Consider the following 26,249-nt stretch of genomic DNA (forward strand, 5'->3'; position numbering starts at 1 on the left):
CGTGCCGCTTCCATACATACATAAAAGGCACCGTAAGGGTGCATTCACACTACCGAACGCCGGCGTGTATCACAGCCGTACACGCCGGCGTTACAGCAGGGCTGCCGGACACTTCCTATTCATTTCTATGGGAGCAGGCATGCGAGCGCTCCCCATAGAAATGATTGGACAGACACTTCCCATTCATTTCTATGGGAGCCGGCATGCGAGCGCTCCCTATAGAAATGAATGGAAAAAAGCAGTCCATTCATTTCTATGGGGAGCGCTCGCATGTCGGCTCCCATAGAAATTAATGGGAAGTGTCCGGCAGCCCTGCTGTCACGCCGGCCTGAAACAGAACGTGAAACTTACCCAGCGGTGCAGGGCGGGCGGGCGGGCATTCAGGCCTCCTCTGCCTCTGATGTTCCGTCCTTCTCCTCCGGCGCTCGCTGATAATGGCCGGGGCGCATCATAATGCTTCTACTGCGCATGTGCCCTGGCCATTATCAGCTTGCGAGCGCCGGAGGAGGACGGAACATCGGAGGAAGAGGAGGCCTGAATGCCCGCCCACCCTACACCGCTCGGTAAGCCTGCCTGCCGCCGCTTTCAATAAGATATAATGCGCACCGGACTGCGGCTTATAGTCCGGTGCGCCTTATATATGAACCGAGACGGACTATAAGGCGCTCATGGGCAATGCGGCTTATAGTCCAGTGCGCCTTATAGTCTGTAAAATACGGTAAATGAGGGGGGGGTTTAACCTCATGACCTTTTCTCCTTGTGCACACCCATGAGGATCGTGGTAAAGCTGTGAAATCCACTATAACACCCCCCAAAAGAAGGAGCCCATTTATAGCCATTTGTACTGGATCTGACTTACCAGTTTCTTTGATGAAGAAAATAAACTGAAGCAAATGTAAATGATATTAGGGGAAATGTGGTGACTCACGATGAGCCACAATATGATTCTCTCTCGGTATGTTTGTTTCCATTTATATCAACATCAGGATATTTCTTGTGCAATGATCAGCCTGCACGTCCCGGAATCCAGAGCGACTTGTCATTGATGAGTATGGAGCCCTGGTTAATGTCTCTAAAGGACGCAGTGAAAAAATGATTGATGGCAAAGGGTTAACCGAACTGAAAACCAGAAGTCTGCAGCTGACTCCCTCCCAAAGACCTGTGGCTTTCTGAAAATATGCACCAGAGCTGGCTGCTCCTCTATGTCCTGGCAGTCAGGCAGAGAGGCAGAGGCTCCACAGTTCTGCTGTGTTTCTATTTAATGCACCAACCCCCTCCAAAAAAATTATTCATTAGCCCCTTTGCTAAACGGGTCTGAGGCTGCAGCCTGAGCCAACATGCCCGCCGACATTCTGATGAAGAATACTTATACATTTTCATCATGCATTCATAGACATGGGAATATCTCTGGAAACTTTCGTAAAATCACATATACAATTTCCTGTGGTGTGTGAGCGTGTCTATGAATTAATATGGAATGTTAAAGGGGTTTTCCAGTTTCTCAAACGGCTGGCATATCACTTCAATGTGTCAGTAGATTAAAGCGGTGGGGGTTTGGGAATGCTAGGGGTCCTGGAACTTTTATGATAGGGGGATCTAAGTTATGGAGGTCTTCAATCTAACCAGATTTTTCTATATAGTGGAGTGTTTTTGTCTATGGTGGATGATAGTCTGTTCTTCTAGACCACCACTAATGTAGTCCTCTGACATGACAGTATAGGATAGAGTCATATCTGCATCAGGGTCCTTCTGGTGCAGATTCCATGTACGAAATGGACTGACCGATGATGTCTCCTGGTGACCAGCTGATCCTGGGTTTCTGACACACCACATGCTAGAGAAAGTTGCTGGCATCTGCAGATTTCAGGAAAAATGAGTTCTTACATGACACCCATTCCATGGCCCAGTAAGTTCTGAACAATAGGGGTCTACTCTGGCTGCTACAAGTGGAGCATCCATGACATCTTCCTCCACCACTGCAACAACTCTGACCAACCTGGGGTCAAGGTACAGCACATATGATCTCCTGATAACTGGAGCTTTAAGTATGACACGTAAGGTGAGACAGCTAGTCTATCCTCACTATACTGCCTGACTGTGGCACCCTTTATTTCTCATGCTATTGGTGGGTACTAACATGTCCAAGGCATAGGGCTCCAGTTACTATACATAGTTCCAATATAAAGTTAGACTAACTCCACCCAATGGAAAGTTTTTTACTCCAGACTAGAACAACCGCAGATAGGACAAAAAAAAATATTCAGACTCTAGACCAGACTATATACATGGTATACCATGGCAGCTGTTTGGCTCTTGTTTAGGCTTTGCTGCATAGGTGTCTGATGCTGGACATCTCATGGCCCTAAGCATGAGCTTAGAGGATAAGACCCTTCATACACACGTCTATGGGATCGGTAGTCTAAGCCACCGACTCCAACTATTTCTCCACAGCCCGACTCTCTAATGAATCGTCTTATTTTGAGTCCATAACTGTTTATCTAGTCCATTCACAACTGGATGTGATCCCAATGATCACTGGACAAAGCCACATTCCTAGGAAGATCCATTCCCAATCATTACCCCTCTTGGTCAGCTCACATGGAAGGTTCCCTAAGTACACATTGATTCGGTGGGTATAAATATATTACGGGGGGGGGGAGGAGTGCGAAGGTTTAAAATTAAGGTGACTCCCAGTATATCTGGATAAGATGACATGTACAATTTTGAGAAATACCAATCCAATAGGACTCGTAACCCAAAAGTCATATGCCCCAGAAACCTATAGTTCAGGGCTTTGACACCCAGAAGTTTTAGGTGACACCTCTACATCAATAAAGAAAGTTCCATAAATATACCCCTATGGCTCATTTATTGCAGCCCATGGTAATATGAATGACAGTCTAGCGTAGCTTATGAGAATTGGAATACATGACTCGGATGTCTCATCGATAGCGCCACTTCTCCAATATTCCATACATAAAGCTCATATTGGATATTTAAGTCATGAACCATCTGTCAGTCATTGCTGTGCTGTAGCCTGATGATATAGTCAGTGGCTAACAGACTCCCTGCCGCTAAGCTGTCTGACCGTAAACCTTTTATAAATTTGTCCATGCTGCATTGTGTGTGCCAGGTGGTGACAGGGGGATCATCGAGTGCTGACTAAGCAGAATGCTAGCCGTCCCTTTCTACCTCGCCCCCTCCATCCTATCTGCACTCTCAGAGGTCAGCTGGAAAAGCCATAAGTGACTGGAGGTAATATTATATAGCAAAGTCGCACTACATCACCCCTGTTATATAACTGGATGATGGACACATAGAGCTTGCACTTATATCTGACACTTATTACTGATGCAAAAGCTAAAATGGAACAGAAAGCCCCCCAGAAGCCAAATATCTGGACACACAAAATAATAAAGGTCAAGAGTAAATAACGAAATGGGCCCATGTTATAGTGCAGGATTTGCTGCATCAGGGACCGGGTGTTTTTCTGTTTTCATGAGCTATCAGGTAATCCTTCACCCCTTATACGCAAACAATGTCTTGCATAGATTCATACCACCTAAAGCCAAAGAGACTAGGGCCCCAAGGGCCCCCAGAGCAGCTACTTGGGTTGTCACACTTGTATGTACCAACTTCTCATAAAAACCACCTACATTCAAAATACACAATACGGGCGACAGACACCACCCGGTTAAGCGATGCTTCATCCATAGTTTTGGCTTCAATCTAATAGGAACATTTGGAATGTCTCTTGAATTAATTAATATAACATGGACAAATATGGTAAAGAAATACATACTGATCCATAAAGGAAGGATTAGCTAGCAAAGACCATGGTGCGCATTCCTGGACAAGACATTCATACGCAAGAGTCACCACAAGTAAACCCATCTCAAAGTTCAAGCATAAGCAGACATGACGGCTCGACAACAGTGGCTCATATAAGTATCAGCTAAATAATGCAAATTCATCACCTAAATACATCAGATGTTTCTAAAAGATCGTTTCTATTCATAAATACCAGAGAAACATAAAGACCTACAGTATATCATCCTGTCCTCGCCATGGAGTCATGATCATGAGCCTTCTATAGATTGGACTTGGTCACTGTTCTCCATTATCAATGTAGTGGTTCTCACTACCCACCAAATAATCTCCTCTGTCAACATCAGGCAACCTGATGAAGGATAGCTAGGAACTACATGGTGGACATCTCGATTATAGGTTCCAACCTTATCCTGCTGGACAACCGCTATGCCTAGAACACGTATATACCTTACATATTTCATCATACTTTTCTTTTACACCAAGGTCTATACATCCAATAAAACCTTCTCAAAGTTCTTCTGCCTAAACATTGTCCATTGAGTAAACCTCAGGCATCAGGTTCTATAGTATACGTCCTTGTAAGTTCTCCATGATGTATGATGCTTAGCATTGATGTTGCATGTTCTCCTTTCAGTCCTATCTGTTTCATGCTTAGGTTGCCGGTTATAAAACTGTGTAACTGTAAAGTGGTTCTGCAACTTACATCTATTCTCCAAATAGCAGGTATTTGGGATGGTCAAAAAGTTGGGGTTCCTTCTGCATACATAGGGTGTCCAATATGCAAAACAGAGTCTAGCTTGGAGATCATGTATCAGCAACCGACCTTCAAAGTCATCCAAATCTCTTCAATAAGACATCAGCGACCTCCTATGTAGAACCTATCCCTCAAGTCTGGTCCTTAATGGATCCCAGCAGGGTCCAATACCAGACAAAGTCCATAGACAATAGTGACAATAGTTGATTCCCTTAAAAAAAGTAACCCTATGTAAGATCAGTTAACAGGCACCATTTTTTTTTTTTTTGTAAAAATATTTTCCTGCTGTTTCTACACAAAAACATAAAAAGTTCATGCCAAAAACTGGTAGCAAAAACACTTTGTAACTGTTCATACAACACGAATGATGAATTGTGCCAAATACATAAGGCTCTGTGGGCGCACTTGGGGGAATTGTTAAGAGGCTAGAGTCTCCTAGGCTACAGTCAGAGTGTCAGAGTCTCCTGACGGACCCCACAAACCCCTTTATAGTCAACGGGGTCTGCTGGCTGCTATTTTAGTGGTCCAGCTGTTTGTTGTTCTGGTCCTTGGATGGACCAGAACAACGGACAGGTAAGGTTAGTGTGAACTTAGTCTTAATATATGAGGTGCACTGCAGTGGGTCAAGATTGAATAAATGCCAGTCAATAAATGGCGTAGATTTCCTATGTAACTCATTGCAGAAAACTAATTTGTCAGGCCGGTGCGCCCATGTCTATGGTCAGCAGTCTGCCACATCCTCAATAATAGGTGAGTGAAGTGCAGAAGATGGGATGTGGTACATCTTTGGTGAAAGAAAGTATATCCATAGGCCCCAACTCATCACATGGAGGACAAAAACGTTTCCTGTACATTTTCCTGTATATTTACTATTGGAGTCTATGGGTGATGTATATCATTGTATGCCTATAGTGTAGCATACATCGAGACCCTCTGTAGGAGATATAGGACAGAATATCTTCCTAATATATACCCTCAAAAGACTGCTAGAGCGAAGAATAACTAGACTCTGCTACTACTACTTTAGCTCTGCTATATCTCTATCAGCCATCATCTAAGCAGCCACTGCCTAAGACTTTGACAAGAACCAGATTTCACCTCCCTCCTAAGAGCAGGTTACTCCATCTGTATTCTCCATTCACGTTTTCCTTCTGAAGTGCACACGGGGAGTTTTATGACCTGCAAATACTAAGATACATTTTATCCTTGCAGTAACATCCAGCCCATAGAAACAGATGTTGAAGCTCTTCTACCAGGCTGTAGTGGAAGCATAAAGTGGCATCTACAGGGACGATGTGTAACAAACAATGTAAGACGTATATAACGTAAATCTACAACAACATTACATGGTAAATTGTTCTGGGATTTCACCTACCACCAACAGCTGAGACTATTAATGAGCCAGATGAAGGAGCCGCTGCACATCCTAAGAAGTCTTAAGACTGGCATCCTCACCGCCTCGCCCACGCCTCTTACAGATCCTCGGGCTCCCAACAGAACAACCACAACAGCTGCCTTTGCTCCCTGGCCATGCCCAATTTCCACTGCCTGAATTACATACACAACCAAGTACATACTGCTATCATCTTACCAAAGACACAAAAAAAAGCCAAAACACATGGAAAACAGAGGCAAAAAGCCTTCCAGGACCACGAGAAGAGGTTTCAGGTATAGCATTGAGATAGAGACAAAATAATACATTATAGATGAAAGACATCGCATATAATAGACACAGACAACTGGAAGGAAGTTCCTCATCTGTGATCAAGGTAAAGAGGTTTACATAAAGCAGATTATAAGACTGGTGAGTATTAGGCGGTGAAGAGGCGGAACAATGGGAGAGATGTTATACGTCATGTAAACTACAATGGTAGTAATACTAAGAAGTAGAAATGAAACATGAATAAACTGTACACTAGTGATGCCACCCATTACTTCCATCATACAGATTGTAAGACTAAGGGCTAGTTCACACGTGAGTATAAGGGGAGGTTTTTGACAGCGGATTTCGCGTCCAAAACCTCCCCTTATAATGGTGGTCTATGGAGACCGCCGGGCTTCTGTTCTCCGCTAGCGGCGAGCTGCTGCTAGCGGAGAAAAGAAAGGACATGTCCTTTCTTCAGGTGGAAGCCGCGCAGGCTCAGCCGCGCGGCTTCCGCCCCCGGCAGCTCCCTCCTATGGAGCAGAGGGTTAAGCCGCGACAGCGATGGTCGCGGCGGGCGGGTTTTGACAAGAGAGAGACGCGGCTCGCCGCGTCTCTCTCTGTGTCAAAACCCGCGCGGGCAGTTCACGTGTGAACTAGCCCTAATACAACCACTAGTGATGCCACCGATTACTTCCATCATACAGAATGTAAGACTAATACAACCACTAGTGATGCCACCGATTACTTCCATCATATAGAATGTAAGACTAATACAACCACTAGTGATGCCACTGATTACTTCCATCATACAGAATGTAATACTAATACAACTATTAGTGTTGCCACTGATTACTTCCATCATACAGAATGTAAGACTAATACAACCACTAGTGATGCCACCGATTACTTCCATCATATAGAATGTAAAGACTAATAATACCACTAGTGATGCCACCGATTACTTCCATCATACAGAATGTAAGACTAATACAACCACTAATGATGCCACTGATTACTTCCATCTTATAGAATGCAAAACTAATACAACCACTAATGATGCCACCGATTACTTCCATCATACAGAATGTAAGACTAATACAACCACTAGTGATGCCACCGATTACTTCCATCATACAGAATGTAAGATTAATACAACCACTAGTGATGCCACCGATTACTTCCATCATACAGAATGTAAGACTAATACAACCACTAGTGATGCCACCGATTACTTCCATCATACAGAATGTAAGACTAATACAACCACTAGTGATGCCACCCATTACTTCCATCATACAGAACATAAGACTAATACAACCACTAGTGATGCCACCGATTACTTCCATCATACAGAATGTAAGACTAATACAACCACTAGTGATGCCACCCATTACTTCCATCATACAGAACATAAGACTAATACAACCACTAGTGATGCCACTGATTACTTCCATCATACAGAATGTAAGACTAAAACAACCACTAGTGATGCCACCAATTATTCCACAAAATGTGATACTACTACACACGCTAGTAATGTCACAATTAAGTACTATGACATAAAGTAAGATACTTCTGTGCACACTAGTAATACCACTAATAAATACCATCATGTGATACTACTATACATGCCATTAATACCACCAATAAATACTATCATATACAGTATAATGGAATATTACTATTTACACTAGTGATGAAACCAACAAATTTTGTCATATACAATGTGATACTAATATACACACTAGTGATGCCACCAATAAATACTATCATATATAAAGTGATACTTCAATACACGCTAGTAATGCCACCAATAAGTATTTTCATATAGACTCTGATATTACTACATATACTACTGCCATCAGTTATTACTATATAATAAAATATAATACAGTGACACACACAAGTGATGACACCGATACATAATGCCATATAGTATGTGATGTTAATACACACTAGTAATACTACCGACAAGCACAATCATATAGATTGTGATGCTTCTATACACACTAGTGATCCCACAGATTAGTACTAACATAATATGTGATACTATCACATAGAAATTACCAGTGCTCTATATACTGTCATAATACTCCTCACATGTATAAGTGCTCTATATACTGTCAAAATACTCCATATCAATTACCAGTGCTCTATATACTGTTATACAATGCCATGAAAATGACCTGTGATTTATATACTGTAATATTACTCCACAACAACTACTAGTGCTGTATATACTGATATCCTACTAACAGCAGCTAATACTATCTGTCCATTTGTGATAGTATCAATCATTTAATCAATACGCTCATATGGAATGAGACACATGGCGATATGATACATCTGGTCATACACCACTAAGGACTTCCATGTATACACTAGCACTGCCATCAATCCATACTGTTAATGTGACAGCTGTACAGACATACCTAAGTAAATATACCGCGTATCTCCATCTGCCCTGCAGCCATTAGCACTGATAAAGTTGGGATATAATGATCGCTCTCGTGTATCTGCCCTCGGGGTGAGACTATAGAACCCATCAAGTACATAGCAAATAAAGAAATCCTAGTAGACACACTGGGGATAGTTACTATATATACTGTATGTTATTATTACACATGTATACGCTCATATTACTAGGAAATGATAATAAGAGTGGTTAGATCTTTTGGGTTATTTCGGACATCAGTAATCCCAAGGGTGGCGGAGATTAACGTTAGGAAATAAACCTCCTGCTGGGAGTTGTAGTTCCCCTCCAGCTGTAGATGTATACAATGTATCCCTAACTTCTAGTAATTCCTTGTGTTTTATAGAGACGTCTTCTTCCCTCCAGTCCCCACACCTGTTGCATCTGTACACAGCAGCAGTCTCACCTCTCGCAGAGTCTCTGTGATCCGGGGCTGTCTCTTTGTCAGTCTGTGCTTGCAGTCTTTAGACTTGCTCCATTTAACAGCACTCCCCTCCTCTGCTAAGCACAGACAGATTGGATGTCCTGTATGTGCTCTGCAACTGGCTGTGTCTGTCAAAATACCTCTTCTCACCACAGTGATCCGGGCCTGCTGACGCAGTCTTCCTGCTCGATGCCTCCCTCTCCTCTGCTTCCAACTATCCTGAGCCTCTCACTAGGCTTTCCCCTCTGTTTTGGAAATTTCCTTCCATATTCGAGCAAACTTTTTAAAGTGCTTTTCTTTTCAGGCACGTGCACATCTAGCAATTTCTGGATGGAAAGAAGGTCGGGACTATCATAACTTCAAAAATGTTCTTTTTACCGATTTCTGGACCCGATACATTTTTTTGTACATGCGGTTTTGAGGACTAGAACATTTTTTTTGTTCAGTTTATTCAAGTAATTTTTTTCCGTGATTCATATGGCTTTATATTTATGTGATTTTTTTTTTTATGTTTGCATGCAATTTTCAAATTTTTTTGCATTTAGGTGAATTGTGTCTGTTATTCACGGTTTATGTTTTTGTTTTCTAACAGCACAAAGTTTTTAGGTTAAGTCCCCACATAGCGAGCCTCAGCTAAAAAACACTGCAGAAAAGACTGTAGAGGAAACTTATCGCTTTTTTTCTGGTGTGGGTTGGACAGATAGTCTGCAGAGGTTCCCTCTGCAGGCTTTCTGTTTCTCTTAGGGTGCATTCACACAATGTCTTTTGGCTCGTAATTTGGCACATAGACGCCGTGGGAGCTTTTGCGGGCCGTATACGCTCCCATTGATTTCAATGGGAGCCGGGACCGTATACGCGGTGCTATTTTGCTATTTCCGTGCCAAATTACGAGCCAAAAGACATCGTGTTAATACACCCTTATACCTATATGGAAAATGGCACGCTTGTGTTTTTGAACTTCTAGTATTTTTGCTGCGGATTTTTTTCTGCAGTGTGTGGATGGGATTGGCCAGAATCCCATCCACAACACCTGAAATTTGGTGATTTTTTTAGCTGTGACATCAGCTGAAATCAGTGTGGATCTCCTGTAACGTTCAACCTTAACAGCAGAGGTGTGTGGTTTGTTGCCCTCTCCACACTGAAATAACATGGACTCTCAGCCAAACCAGCATTCATGTATATAGGAGGTGTAGCTTACAGCCATGTAACATGTTTAATAGGGCCCTACCTACTATAGTGGTAGCATTTTGTTGCAGAAGTACCTTTGGGGTACCCTTAGGCTGAGTTCATACGTAATTTTTTGGTCAGGATTGCTCAGAATTCAATGGGAGCCGGCCAGTTCTTTTCTCAGGGAGCCGTTTGTTCTGGTTCCCAGAAAAAAAGAAGCGAGATGCTCATTCTTCAGGCGGTATCGCCTCGCAAATCCGTCTGACGACAATCCCAACTAGGCCCTTTCATTTGGCCTAATCCGGAGCGGAGTGCGCACTGCACCGGCATCAAGTCGCAGCTACCCGTTTTTTGGTACGGAAACTGAGGCTGCCTCTGCCTCAGTTTCCGGACCAAAAAACCCCGCGTGAACCCAGCCTAAGGTCCAGGTCCTGGTAGTGACTGCTGGTGCAGCACTTTCTATAACTACGGTCACATTGAGTCACATTACATAAAGACCCCATTTCTCTAAGAAGGTACAGTGTCTGTGTTTGTGGGGTTACCATGTGGCAGACATGTTACTGTGACATTACTGCTTGCATTATTTCATGTTACGATTGGCGCCCACACAGCTACATCTATAGTGTGTATTTTTCCGATGGCCAGTCTCATCTTTCTTCTTTGCTCTGAGACACACCTTTGCACACCTCTGCTTCGTCTATTTGTCTCACACACAACAAAAGCTCTCACATTCCATGGGAATGTTGCAAATATGAGATATTGGCGTGTTACAAGTAGCCAGCTGCCAAAACCAGCTTACAGAGATATTGGAGATTAAATGATAAGGGGAGTTTACGGGCATTGTCTATGGGTTATGTTCTGTTTGGAAATTCCCATATCAGTGAGATTATAAATTGAGTTAATCAGAGACATAATGAACAAGCTTCCCAAATTTCGAACTGAAATTTTCATATTATAAACCATGCTTCTAGCCCTGTCCATACTAAATGGTCCTTTATTGGTCCCGACATGGTATCATGCTTTGTTTTTGTTTTTTTAAATGTAGATTGTGAGCCCCACATAGAGCTCACAATGTACATTTTTCCCTATCAGTATGTCTTTTTTGGAATATGGGATGGAAATCCATGCAAACATGGAGAGAACATACAAACTCCTTGCATATGGTTTTTTTGCCCTTGGTGCAATTTGAACACCAGGACTCCAGCGCTGCAGTACACTGAGCCACCGTGTGGCCCCTCATGGCACTGATCATAGAGGGATTGTATGGTCCTGTAAGTATCATGATTCACACATTTCTTACCCTTGGTGGAATTTGAACACCAGGACTCCAGCACTGCAAGACTGCAGTGGTAATCACTGAGCCACCATGTAGCCCATGGTATCATGCATTTTGTGATCCCCACACGGTATAACGTCTCTTTGCAGCCTAGTTGCAGCTCACAGTATAATGTCCCCTTGATATGGTCACAGCATTATATATAATGTCCCCTCACTTTATCTCCACTCTATAAGATACAAAAGGAAAGAAAATTGTACTCAACCCCAACCAACCTGGCCCCTCAAAGTCCACTTCGGTCTCTACTACTGTCACTTCGGGTGCAGCAGACACCATGTAGTGACATCACTACATCTCCCCTGCCTCCTTCCAATTGTCAGAAGAAGAGACAAGGGCTGGGACACACCTTTGAAGCCCCGGACAGCACCCGAAATTAAGAAGGTGGACAATGATCTGAGCACAGACAAAAATTATTCATTTCCGATTCTTATGTCTGTTGTCCTACAATGTTTGGTTCTGCCTGTTGTCCTATTGTCCGACCCACTACGTATCCTTATTTCAGTAGATGCACATCTATGGTAGGCTATGCTTCTTGCTCCATCCGGTGGAAGGTACGGTAGCAATCTTAAAAGTCAATGTCCAGACCATTACTCAGGCCTTGGATATACAGTAAGTCAAACCAGACAGTCATCTGCAGACAACTGATACATAAGTGCAGGGCACAAGACTGGTTCGGCTTCATGAAAGGTCAATGTGGGAATTGTACTGGTTCTCCTTAGCAAGAGAATTATGAAGGCATAAGGACTGGAGTCTTAAAGGCCACACAATGCTACTATGAATAGGGGAGTAGCTACTGTATATTATGTGCAGAAGTAGCAGTCACTAACACATGTGGACCCTGAGGTGAACCCAAAGATTGCTCTGTCCCATAAAATATACCTGTATCCTAAATAACACAAGATAGGTAGGGGATCTACTGCAGATTTTGTATCGGGGCCCAAGAGCTTCAAGTAATGCCTCTGGCTCTAGCGCCATCTGGTGATAGTTGACAGTCCTAGTCAATATCTGACCTTTTAAAGGGATCCTGCCAGGACTATTTGGTATACCTCCCAACTGTCCCGATTTCCGCGGGACAGTCATGATTCCGGTGACATGTCCCGCGGTCCCGGTTGGAGGGAGGTATGTCCCGATTTCAACTCAGATCTGCGTCCAGAGGACGCAGATCTGAGTTGAACACATACGCGGCTGAAGCAAGGAGCTGACACAGGTCAGCTCCTTGTTTCGCCGCTGTACACCGCCTACTGGCTTGTAGACGCAATGTGATGACGTCTACAACTGTGCGCCAGTGAGAGAGAGAGGCGCGCAGAGTGCAGTGGGGGAACGAGGAGAAGGTAAGTTTAATGTGGAGGTGGAACGTGAAACTGGAGGCAGATGAAGGAGAGGACGACATGACACTGGGGGAAGAGATGTGGGGACATGAATCTGGGGGCAGAGATGTGGGGACATGAATCTGGGGGCAGAGATGTGGGGACATGAGTCTGGGGGCAGAGATGGAGAGGACGGCATGACACTGGGGGCAGAGATGTGGGGACATGAATCTGGGGGCAGAGATGGAGAGGACATGAATCTGGGGGCAGAGATGGAGGGGACATGAATCTGGGGGCAGAGATGGAGGGGACATGAATCTGGGGGCAGAGATGTGGGGACATGAATCTGGGGGCAGAGATGGAGAGGACATGAATCTGGGGGCAGAGATGGAGGGGTCATGAATCTGGGGGCAGAGATGGAGAGGACATGAATCTGGGGGCAGAGATGTGGAGACATGAATCTGGGGGCAGAGATGGGAGGACATGAATCTGGGGCAGAGATGGAGGGGTCATGAATCTGGGGGCAGAGATGGAGGGGACATGAATCTGGGGGCAGAGATGGAGAGGACATGAATCTTGGGGCAGAGATGGAGGGATATAAATCTGGGGGCCGAGATGGAGGGGACATGAATCTGGGGGCAGAGATGTGGGGACATGAATCTGGGGGCAGAGATGGAGGGACATGAATCTGGGGGCAGAGATGGATGGACATGAATCTGGGGACAGAGATGGAGAGGACATGAATCTGGGGGCAGAGATGGAGGGGACATGAATCTGGGGGCAGAGATGGAGGGGGACATGAATCTGGGGGCAGAGATGGAGGGGGGACATGAATCTGGGGCAGAGATGGAGGGGACATGAATCTGGAGGCAGAGATGGAGGCGACATGAATCTGGGGGCAGAGATGGAGGGGACATGAATCTGGGGGCAGAGATGGAGGGGACATGAATCTGGGGGCAGTGATGGAGGGGACATGAATCTGGGGGCAGAGATGGAGGGGACATGAATCTGGGGGCAGAGATGGAGGGGACATGAATCTGGGGGCAGAGATGTAGAGGACATGAATCTGGGGCAGAGATGTGGAGACATGAATCTGGGGGCAGAGATGGAGGGGACATGAATCTGGGGGCAGAGATGTGGGGACATGAATCTGGGGGCAGAGATGGAGAGGACATGAATCTGGGGGCAGAGATGGGGTGCATGAATCTGGGGGAAGTGATGGGGGGACATGAATCTGGGGCAGAGATGGAGAGGACATGAATCTGGGGGCAGAGATGGAGGGGACATGAATCTGGGGGCAGAGATGTGGGGACATGAATCTGGGGGCAGAGATGTGGGGACATGAGTCTGGGGGCAGAGATGGAGAGGACGGCATGACACTGGGGGCAGAGATGTGGGGACATGAATCTGGGGGCAGAGATGGAGAGGACATGAATCTGGGGGCAGAGATGGAGGGGACATGAATCTGGGGGCAGAGATGGAGGGGACATGAATCTGGGGGCAGAGATGGAGGGGACATGAATCTTGGGGCAGAGATGGAGGGGACATGAATCTGGGGGCAGAGATGGAGAGGACATGAATCTGGGGGCAGAGATGGAGGGGACATGAATCTGGGGGCAGAGATGGAGGGGACATGAATCTGGGGGCAGAGATGGAGGGGACATGAATCTGGGGGCAGAGATGTAGAGGACATGAATCTGGGGGCAGAGATGTGGAGACATGAATCTGGGGGCAGAGATGGAGGGGTCATGAATCTGGGGGCAGAGATGTGGAGACATGAATCTGGGGGCAGAGATGTGGAGACATGAATCTGGGGGCAGAGATGGGAGGACATGAATCTGGGGGCAGAGATGGAGGGGTCATGAATCTGGGGCAGAGATGGAGGGGACATGAATCTGGGGGCAGAGATGGAGGGGACATGAATCTGGGGCAGAGTTGGAGGGGACATGAATCTGGGGGCAGAGATGGAGAGGACATGAATCTGGGGGCAGAGATGGAGGGGACATGAATCTGGGGGCAGAGATGGAGGGGACATGAATCTGGGGGCAGAGATGGAGGGGACATGAATCTGGGGGCAGAGATGTAGAGGACATGAATCTGGGGGCAGAGATGTGGAGACATGAATCTGGGGGCAGAGATGGGAGGACATGAATCTGGGGCAGAGATGGAGGGGTCATGAATCTGGGGGCAGAGATGGAGGGGACATGAATCTGGGGGCAGAGATGGAGGGGACATGAATCTTGGGGCAGAGATGGAGGGATATAAATCTGGGGGCAGAGATGGAGGGGACATGAATCTGGGGGCAGAGATGTGGGGACATGAATCTGGGGGCAGAGATGGAGGGACATGAATCTGGGGGCAGAGATGTGGAGACATGAATCTGGGGGCAGAGATGGGAGGACATGAATCTGGGGCAGAGATGGAGGGGTCATGAATCTGGGGGCAGAGATGGAGGGGACATGAATCTGGGGGCAGAGATGGAGGGGACATGAATCTTGGGGCAGAGATGGAGGGATATAAATCTGGGGGCAGAGATGGAGGGGACATGAATCTGGGGGCAGAGATGTGGGGACATGAATCTGGGGGCAGAGATGGAGGGACATGAATCTGGGGGCAGAGATGGATGGACATGAATCTGGGGACAGAGATGGAGAGGACATGAATCTGGGGGCAGAGATGGAGGGGACATGAATCTGGGAGCAGAGATGGAGGGGGACATGAATCTGGGGGCAGAGATGGAGGGGGGACATGAATCTGGGGCAGAGATGGAGGGGACATGAATCTGGAGGCAGAGATGGAGGCGACATGAATCTGGGGGCAGAGATGGAGGGGACATGAATCTGGGGGCAGAGATGGAGGGGACATGAATCTGGGGCAGAGATGTGGGGACATGAATCTGGGGGCAGAGATGGGGTGCATGAATCTGGGGGAAGTGATGGGGGGACATGAATCTGGGGGCAGAGATGGGGGGACATGAATCTGGGGCAGAGATGGAGAGGACATGAATCTGGGGGCAGAGATGGAGGGGACATGAATCGGGGAAGAGATGGAGAGGACATGAATCTGGGGGCAGAAATGGGCATGAATTTGGGGGCAGTGATGGGGGGGCATAAATCTGGGGGCAGAGATGGGGGGACATGAATCTGGGAGCAGAGATGGAGGGGACATCAATCTGGGGGCAGAGATGGAGGGGACATGAATCTGGGGACAGAGATGGAGGGGAAATGAAACTGGGGGCAGAGATGGAGGGGGGACATGAAACTGGGGCAGATGAAGGGTGTATATGAAACTGGGGGAAAGATAGAGGGGGGACATATAATTTACGGGTGACTGTAGGAGGATTATACTGTGTGCGAGTACATGGAAAGTTAATGAGAATGGGCGGAGTCAACACAAAAGTGGGTGTGGCTAAATCTGTCCCTCTTTCAGTTCTTCAAAAGTTGGGAGGTATATATTTGGGTTACCCACAGGTCATGATGAACCAAGGGTTTAATGTCCTAAATATCCCTCTTTTAATACCATCTGTACCCACACAATAAAAATAATTTATACTTACCTGGTTCTCTGTGCCGGTGCAGTTCTTAAGTAAACCCGGAGCAGAATGGCTGGACCTTGGGCGCATGCGCATTAAAGCCATGGTGTATGTCCCTGTCTTCACTGAAGAATTGTACAGGCGCTGGGAGCACCAAAGAGGAGTCCGATATTACTCAAAAGACTCTCTAGGTAAGTATAAAGGTTTGTTGTTTTTTTGTTTTTTTTTAATGTGGGCATGGATGGTGTGGTCTATATGAGACACTAAACCCCTGGTCGATAAGAACCTGTGGGTGGTTTACATGGTTTGACATCATAGATGTCTATAGACACTGACAGCGGTGTGTGACAAGCGTGACATTTCCATTGATCTCTATGGAGGAAAGAAAAAATTCTATGACTTGAATAAAGTAAATGTCATGTGTTGATCGAGACTCCCCCGGCTTCTACCATCAGTCTGTTCACACGTCCTCTCATCTTACATCTGCTCCATTGATGTTCTGTCTCCATAGAAGCTTTCAATCTGGAGAATGTATATCAATTATTCATACATATATACAGTGCACCTGAATGCTGAGTTACCTGAGAAGTGTGAGGTCAATGTACTCAGACTCATGACTGCTCTGTCATATCTCACATTACCTCACTAACCTGCTGTACAAAGTACTAAGTGACATACCGCTGGAGCAAATAGGACACCGAAAAGAGTATAATGTGCCCTAATAATCACATATTACAAATGGGGTCTGCAGTATGTCTCAAAGATTGGAAATCAGCTGCAGTATCAGATACAATGTAAAATGTTAGTGTACCTCCAAATATAAAAGAACTATACAGAAATAGTACAAGAGTATATAAAAACTGTGTAATACATCTAATTAACTAAATCTATTTCCTTCTCCACTTATCAGACTTCTCTCCTCCTCCTCTTCATCTTCACTCAGACTGTTTGTTTATATAGAGTCAGTCTCTGTATTCCCCTTACACATAGAAGTCTATGGAGAGCAGAAAAGGAGGCTGTTAATTGGTTTATTGCCTCATTCTGCGCAGTGGTAGAGTCTTATCTTGAAACATAGCAGTGTTAAAAAGTTGTCATACAGAATAGTAGAGTGCAGAAGTTATTTATATGTCTTTCCCAGCACTCTTCTTTTCCCTTCCATAGATTTCTATGTAAAAAGAAACTCATCCTGATAAGTGGAGAAGAAAATAGATTTCCATAATAAGATATATTACAAAGTTTCTTATAGTAATCTGTACTATTTAATCATTAAAACTTGTTTTATAACTGGAGGTATACTTTAAGCAGGGGTGGGGTTTATGGTAATTTGCTTCAAAAGGCCTGTTCTTGGGTAATGTTGGGGACAATTGTATGCCAGAATTTTGAATTCAAATTTTGATAGTTATGTACAAGAGCTGCAACTGACAAACCACGCCCCCTAAATTTAGGCCACACCCCTTTTAAAAGAACCCTTTTTTGTGTGTTCCAATTGTCATTAGCAGGGTCATAAGTTCTCATTGTTTCAAGGCTTTATACATTCACCTGTTGATCAGTTAACTAACATTGCACCGCCTTTCTGAAGCCCTCAGGTGTTAAAGACAGAGGAATAGTTTGTAATTTAAGCTCTCAAGGGAATGGAGCAATGTATTTAGGAAAAGTCTTATATCCACATAAACTAGCAGTATAGATAGGATCCTTGTTATGGGACAACCCCTTTAATAGTCAACCACTTGAAAGTTTCACAGCTTCTTCATCTGTCAGTTCAGATGCTAAATAGCCATTACAGTGTGAAATTGCTATTTATGGTCTTTGAAATTTACAGTAAAATTTCAAACAATACCAGTTTTACCCCAAAATACTGCTGCTTTCCCTGGATGGAGAGGTGCATTATTATGAAACCCCATAGAGACCAAGAGGAACATTAACTACAGATCACAGAGGAGGGAGCAGCTGTCAAGTAGCAGCTACTCCATCTAACAAATCACCTTTTAATGGACCTATCACTCTACTTAAACTACTAAACCCAGTATTTTACAATATGACATCACCCACCAAATATTTTTACATTTCTAATTTGATCAGTAATTAAAACTAAAGTTCACTTTTAATAACAGTGGATCAGATCTATGTTAATAGACGGGACTAACATATCCATTACTATCCTATTATCTGCAATAAGACATGAGGCTGCCTAGCAGTATTCCTGTACCAGACGCTGCCCTGTCACTGTGACATCCAGCCTGTATCAGCAGAGTCTAGGGTTACATCAGGGCTGCACATGTGATTGATGGTCTCTGAATGCACAGAAGAAGCTCTATCTTCTGTATTCACAATGAAAGGCCATTCTATAGCTCAGTGTTGGCTCAGTTTTTGCCCGGCTGACCACTAAATCTAATTGAGAGGCCTGAGAGGATATTTAGGAATTTGTGTAGCTAATTCATTGTAGATAAAGGCTCAGTAATACATCATATGTATAAATGTGTACGTTGAGCTACAGATATCAGGCTTGTATTTGAGAATCCATCATTGTTTTTGAGAGGGTTTCTTATAAGAACACTCTAGGGATATTTTTTTAACTCAATAGTATGACTTCTTATTTCTAGCATGGGTTGCTGTGTCATCAGGAGGTCTCTTTCTATGCTCCCTGTAAATACTATTAAAAACTACCATGTGAAATATACATGAGAAATTCTGCCCCATGTTTTTCTGTCATAATGCCTCCTTGCTACTCCTCTGCTCCCCATAGATAGTTTGTAACCTTGATTAACACATAGGCTACTTTTTATCCTGGTAAATGACATGGCTTCAGGACTGTTATGAATTTATATTCACAAACTATATTACACTGCTCTTGCAGCACCTTATCTCAAGTTATCTCAACCAGGTCTGTTATCTCTCTATGTAAACACTCAGCTAACCCTCAGTGGATTGTGTATATTTGCATTTGTATATTATTTGATCTGCTCCAGGCAGTGCTAACACACTGGATGGGAAAACACCTTTAAACCTTTTTGATGGCAGCAATTTGCTGAATATAGGCCAACGACACGCAGACGAAGTCATAGGCAGGCTAGTCTTACATAACTTACAAAACAAACAAATGCTAGACCATAACAATAACTGTAAGAAGCACGTATGTGTTATTACTACCAGTCAGATGTTAGTGTTACACAAGATATTCATGGGGTTCCTTAGCAAAATGAGACAGGCCCCCACCTCCTGATGACAGATACCTGAAACAGCAGCGTAAGTGGCCGTAACATTTTAAGGTTTGGATACCAGTGCCATACAGTAGTGCTAGACAGCAGAAAACTACCACCTTATTATTCTTTACAATTTTGTTGTACCTGAGTGTGCCCAGCTTGAGCCCCTAAAGAGACTGCTATAGTTATAGTTACAGGACATCCATCTCTGGCGTGTTAATGGCTTAGATTTATATGCTACTGGTAGAAAAATTCTAGAGGTAGTGTTACATAGTGTTATCTACTATTAGACGTGTAGTGGGTGTTCATCTCAGGTTAGCCCCATGATGGTATTTATGGGTGATGTGGACCTATCCAGGGGCCCCTCTAATCACTATATTATCATTATTATAAGTTCTCAGGGAGATAACTTGACCAGCTCCAGTCCCTCCTGAACTATTATGGGGGTAGAGTCAGGAACCTGCATCATGGAGGAGGCTTTGATTTTCTCTAAAGTACGGTACTCTGTGTTTTAGACAAATGATGGAAAAACTGCACTATTCGGCATGGTGGGAGTGCACACAATACACAAAATGCAAAATGTTAAATCCCACCAGAATCTAAATTTTGTTCCGATTTGACATCTTCATTGAATAGAATGTATAAGGGCCTATATTTTAGGTTGAGCCCCTGCTCAGGATATAGTGCAGTTACTACAACTAATACTGAATTATTGCCAACTGCAGGTCTAGAGACAAGACGGCAGTCCCGCTGACCTACGGGACCAAGTGTCATGACCTCCATCAAAAACTGCTACTGCCAAAATTGCCTGTGATAGTCTTCAAAGGAGGTAATGACTTCAGAAAGAACTTGTCTAAACTGGAGAGTACAGTAACTATCTCCTTCAACTCTTCGAGTACCAGGGGGTATATTAAATACTTACACACCCCTTTGGCAATAAACTTGTAAACCTTCTCCTGCCAAAACATTACAAATCTGCAGATAAATATAAAAGGGAATTCACATTAACTGTAAAGTAATTAAATAGACAATTACAGAGAAAATCCCCGGGTGCCCAGTCATGTGGCGCCGTATGAGGCAATCCGCACAGAACAACACACCCCTCACGGGGTCCTTTCCAGAGTAACACAACACTGGTAATGCACAGGAGGGCCACAGAGGGTCCGTGCAGGGGTAAAGTAACTTCCAGCTGTGTCACACACCGCTTATTAAAATCAAATGTTCCCTAAGGCTTTGCTTATGATACATAGATGTTGTATGAACAGATGGTACATATGGTGGTTCACACACGTGAAGGCAAAGGTCAACGTTAACCATATCCAAAAAGTCCAAGTTCAAGTTATAGAAAATAATTACTTCTAAGTGATGAGAAAACAGAAGAGAATGTTTTATATCCAATGAGGGCAGAAGTCAGGATACCCCAAATTTCTTTACACTAGGGATCAGACAATATATGGTAGTCACGAAGGAAATGCACATTTGGAGCAATATATAATTTTTTTTTAATGTCAACCTAAGCTTTCTTTAAAAAAAAATAAAAAAAAAATTGATTGGCTGGACAATCCCTTTAAGAAAAAAATTGTAGATGGCTGCCGATGTTCTTCTCCCCATTCCTGCAATTTTGACACTTAGAAGTTACTCCATACAGTAAAGTCCATATTGAATGGTCACCCGCTATCTACACCTGCACATAACATGGCCACTTACTTCCATAAACAATGGCACCCTTCTCCATCAGTAGTGTCTACAGCTCAAGTCCATTAAAATCAATGGGGCTGATCTGCAGTACCATGCACAACCTGGGGATAGGTGTGGCGCTGTTTTTGGAAAATGGTAGCCATGTTTTTTGTTTATTACTGTATAAACCATTTATCCCAAAATCATACTGGGTGAATGGCCAGACACATTTTTGTGCATACGGGGAAACTCATTCGACCTTCTAGCCTCCTTTTTCCTCACCAGCTGCAGTATAGCATGTAGCACTTATGACATTTCAGTTATGTTGTTGTATTCCCTCCCTTATGTACACATCTACAACTGGCCTTGACTGCCAAATATAATTCCATAAGCAACACCCAGTTACTGTTGTCAGTTTATTTATTTATAAACCACAAGAGACATGGAGGTCTGAAAGCCTTGGTAGATAAAGCTTCAGGATAAAGACCTTGGTAGTTGCATCTGATGGTGCAAATAGTTTAGACTTCAAAAGAAGCCAAAATAAAACTATAAATAACTAGAGATGAGCGAACAGTGTTCTATCGAACTCATGTTCGATCGGATATTAGGCTGTTCGGCATGTTCGAATCGAATCGAACACCGCGTGGTAAAGTGCGCCATTACTCGATTCCCCTCCCACCTTCCCTGGCGCCTTTTTTGCTCCAATAACAGCGCAGGGTAGGTGGGACAGGAACTACGACACCGGTGACGTTGAAAAAAGTAGGCAAAACCCATTGGCTGCCGAAAACATGTGACCTCTAATTTAAAAGAACAGCGCCGCCCAGCTTCGCGTCATTCTGAGCTTGCAATTCACCGAGGACGGAGGTTTCCGTCCAGCTAGCTAGGGCTTAGATTCTGGGTAGGCAGGGACAGGCTAGGATAGGAAGGAGAAGACAACCAACAGCTCTTATAAGAGCTAAATTCCAGGGAGAAGCTTGTCAGTGTAACGTGGCACTGACGGGCTCAATCGCCGCAACCCAGCTTTCCCAGGATCCTGAATGGAATACACTGTCAGTGTATTCCCGTATACCCGATATATACCCCGATACCCGTTCCAACGGTGTGCCCCCCCACCTTCACCCCAGAAATACCCTGCAAGTCCCCTAGCAATAGAATTGGGGCTATATACACCCACAATTTTTACTACTGGTATACAGTGCCATTGTCTGACTGGGAATTCAAAGAATATATTGGGAATACAAATACCCTCATTTCTTGCTACTGCCATATAGTGCCAGTTTCTGACTGGTAATTCAAAGAATATATTGGGGTTACGTGCACCCACAATTTTTACTACTGGTATACAGTGCCATTGTCTGACTGGGAATTCAAAGAGTATATTGGGAATACAAATACCCTCATTTCTTGCTACTGCCATATAGTGCCAGTTTCTGACTGGGAATTCAAAGAATATATTGGGGTTACGTGCACCCACAATTTTTACTACTGGTATACAGTGCCATTGTCTGACTGGGAATTCAAAGAATATATTGGGGTTATAAATACCCTCATTTCTTGCTACTGCCATATAGTGCCAGTTTCTGACTGGTAATTCAAAGAATATATTGGGGTTACGTGCACCCACAATTTTTACTACTGGTATACAGTGCCATTGTCTGACTGGGAATTCAAAGAATATATTGGGAATACAAATACCCTCATTTCTTGCTACTGCCATATAGTGCCAGTTTCTGACTGGTAATTCAAAGAATATATTGGGGTTACGTGCACCCACAATTTTTACTACTGGTATACAGTGCCATTGTCTGACTGGGAATTCAAAGAATATATTGGGGTTATAAATACCCTCATTTCTTGCTACTGCCATATAGTGCCAGTTTCTGACTGGTAATTCAAAGAATATATTGGGGTTACGTGCACCCACAATTTTTACTACTGGTATACAGTGCCATTGTCTGACTGGGAATTCAAAGAGTATATTGGGAATACAAATACCCTCATTTCTTGCTACTGCCATATAGTGCCAGTTTCTGACTGGGAATTCAAAGAATATATTGGGGTTACGTGCACCCACAATTTTTACTACTGGTATACAGTGCCATTGTCTGACTGGGAATTCAAAGAATATATTGGGGTTATAAATACCCTCATTTCTTGCTACTGCCATATAGTGCCAGTTTCTGACTGGTAATTCAAAGAATATATTGGGGTTACGTGCACCCACAATTTTTACTACTGGTATACAGTGCCATTGTCTGACTGGGAATTCAAAGAGTATATTGGGAATACAAATACCCTCATTTCTTGCTACTGCCATATAGTGCCAGTGTCTGACTGGGAATTCAAAGAATATATTGGGGTTACGTGCACCCACAATTTTTACTACTGGTATACAGTGCCATTGTCTGACTGGGAATTCAAAGAATATATTGGGGTTATAAATACCCTCATTTCTTGCTACTGCCATATAGTGCCAGTTTCTGACTGGTAATTCAAAGAATATATTGGGGTTACGTGCACCCACAATTTTTACTACTGGTATACAGTGCCATTGTCTGACTGGGAATTCAAAGAGTATATTGGGAATACAAATACCCTCATTTCTTGCTACTGCCATATAGTGCCAGTGTCTGACTGGGAATTCAAAGAATATATTGGGGTTACGTGCACCCACAATTTTTACTACTGGTATACAGTGCCATTGTCTGACTGGGAATTCAAAGAATATATTGGGGTTATAAATACCCTCATTTCTTGCTACTGCCATATAGTGCCAGTTTCTGACTGGTAATTCAAAGAATATATTGGGGTTACGTGCACCCACAATTTTTACTACTGGTATACAGTGCCATTGTCTGACTGGGAATTCAAAGAGTATATTGGGAATACAAATACCCTCATTTCTTGCTACTGCCATATAGTGCCAGTTTCTGACTGGTAATTCAAAGAATATATTGGGGTTACGTGCACCCACAATTTTTACTACTGGTATACAGTGCCATTGTCTGACTGGGAATTCAAAGAATATATTGGGGTTATAAATACCCTCATTTCTTGCTACTGCCATATAGTGCCAGTTTCTGACTGGTAATTCAAAGAATATATTGGGGTTACGTGCACCCACAATTTTTACTACTGGTATACAGTGCCATTGTCTGACTGGGAATTCAAAGAGTATATTGGGAATACAAATACCCTCATTTCTTGCTACTGCCATATAGTGCCAGTTTCTGACTGGGAATTCAAAGAATATATTGGGGTTACGTGCACCCACAATTTTTACTACTGGTATACAGTGCCATTGTCTGACTGGGAATTCAAAGAATATATTGGGGTTATAAATACCCTCATTTCTTGCTACTGCCATATAGTGCCAGTGTCTGACTGGGAATTCAAAGAATATATTGGGGTTATAAATACCCTCATTTCTTGCTACTGCCATATAGTGCCAGTTTCTGACTGGTAATTCAAAGAATATATTGGGGTTACGTGCACCCACAATTTTTACTACTGGTATACAGTGCCATTGTCTGACTGGGAATTCAAAGAGTATATTGGGAATACAAATACCCTCATTTCTTGCTACTGCCATATAGTGCCAGTTTCTGACTGGTAATTCAAAGAATATATTGGGGTTACGTGCACCCACAATTTTTACTACTGGTATACAGTGCCATTGTCTGACTGGGAATTCAAAGAATATATTGGGGTTATAAATACCCTCATTTCTTGCTACTGCCATATAGTGCCAGTTTCTGACTGGTAATTCAAAGAATATATTGGGGTTACGTGCACCCACAATTTTTACTACTGGTATACAGTGCCATTGTCTGACTGGGAATTCAAAGAGTATATTGGGAATACAAATACCCTCATTTCTTGCTACTGCCATATAGTGCCAGTGTCTGACTGGGAATTCAAAGAATATATTGGGGTTACGTGCACCCACAATTTTTACTACTGGTATACAGTGCCATTGTCTGACTGGGAATTCAAAGAATATATTGGGGTTATAAATACCCTCATTTCTTGCTACTGCCATATAGTGCCAGTTTCTGACTGGTAATTCAAAGAATATATTGGGGTTACGTGCACCCACAATTTTTACTACTGGTATACAGTGCCATTGTCTGACTGGGAATTCAAAGAATATATTGGGGTTATAAATACCCTCATTTCTTGCTACTGCCATATAGTGCCAGTTTCTGACTGGTAATTCAAAGAATATATTGGGGTTACGTGCACCCACAATTTTTACTACTGGTATACAGTGCCATTGTCTGACTGGGAATTCAAAGAGTATATTGGGAATACAAATACCCTCATTTCTTGCTACTGCCATATAGTGCCAGTGTCTGACTGGGAATTCAAAGAATATATTGGGGTTACGTGCACCCACAATTTTTACTACTGGTATACAGTGCCATTGTCTGACTGGGAATTCAAAGAATATATTGGGGTTATAAATACCCTCATTTCTTGCTACTGCCATATAGTGCCAGTTTCTGACTGGTAATTCAAAGAATATATTGGGGTTACGTGCACCCACAATTTTTACTACTGGTATACAGTGCCATTGTCTGACTGGGAATTCAAAGAGTATATTGGGAATACAAATACCCTCATTTCTTGCTACTGCCATATAGTGCCAGTTTCTGACTGGGAATTCAAAGAATATATTGGGGTTACGTGCACCCACAATTTTTACTACTGGTATACAGTGCCATTGTCTGACTGGGAATTCAAAGAATATATTGGGGTTATAAATACCCTCATTTCTTGCTACTGCCATATAGTGCCAGTTTCTGACTGGTAATTCAAAGAATATATTGGGGTTACGTGCACCCACAATTTTTACTACTGGTATACAGTGCCATTGTCTGACTGGGAATTCAAAGAGTAT

The 26,249-nt window shown here is 43.6% G+C and overlaps 1 protein-coding gene across 2 annotated transcripts in view; it reads right to left on the reverse strand.

The window, feature by feature from the left end:
• SYNPO (synaptopodin) overlaps positions 1-26,249 on the reverse strand; it is a 91,005-nt gene that overhangs the window by 23,923 nt on the left and 40,833 nt on the right. The window contains exon 1 of one of the 2 annotated variants that reach the window (XR_012716124.1): positions 9,110-9,405. The exons of the other annotated variant lie outside the window; for it this stretch is intronic. The gene's annotated coding sequence lies outside the window, so the exon portion shown is untranslated. Of the gene's footprint in view, positions 1-9,109; positions 9,406-26,249 lie in introns of those variants that run through there. 2 annotated transcript variants of the gene reach the window in all.

Source organism: Leptodactylus fuscus, chromosome 5, assembly GCF_031893055.1.
Source record: "Leptodactylus fuscus isolate aLepFus1 chromosome 5, aLepFus1.hap2, whole genome shotgun sequence".
NCBI lineage: Eukaryota > Metazoa > Chordata > Amphibia > Anura > Leptodactylidae > Leptodactylus > Leptodactylus fuscus.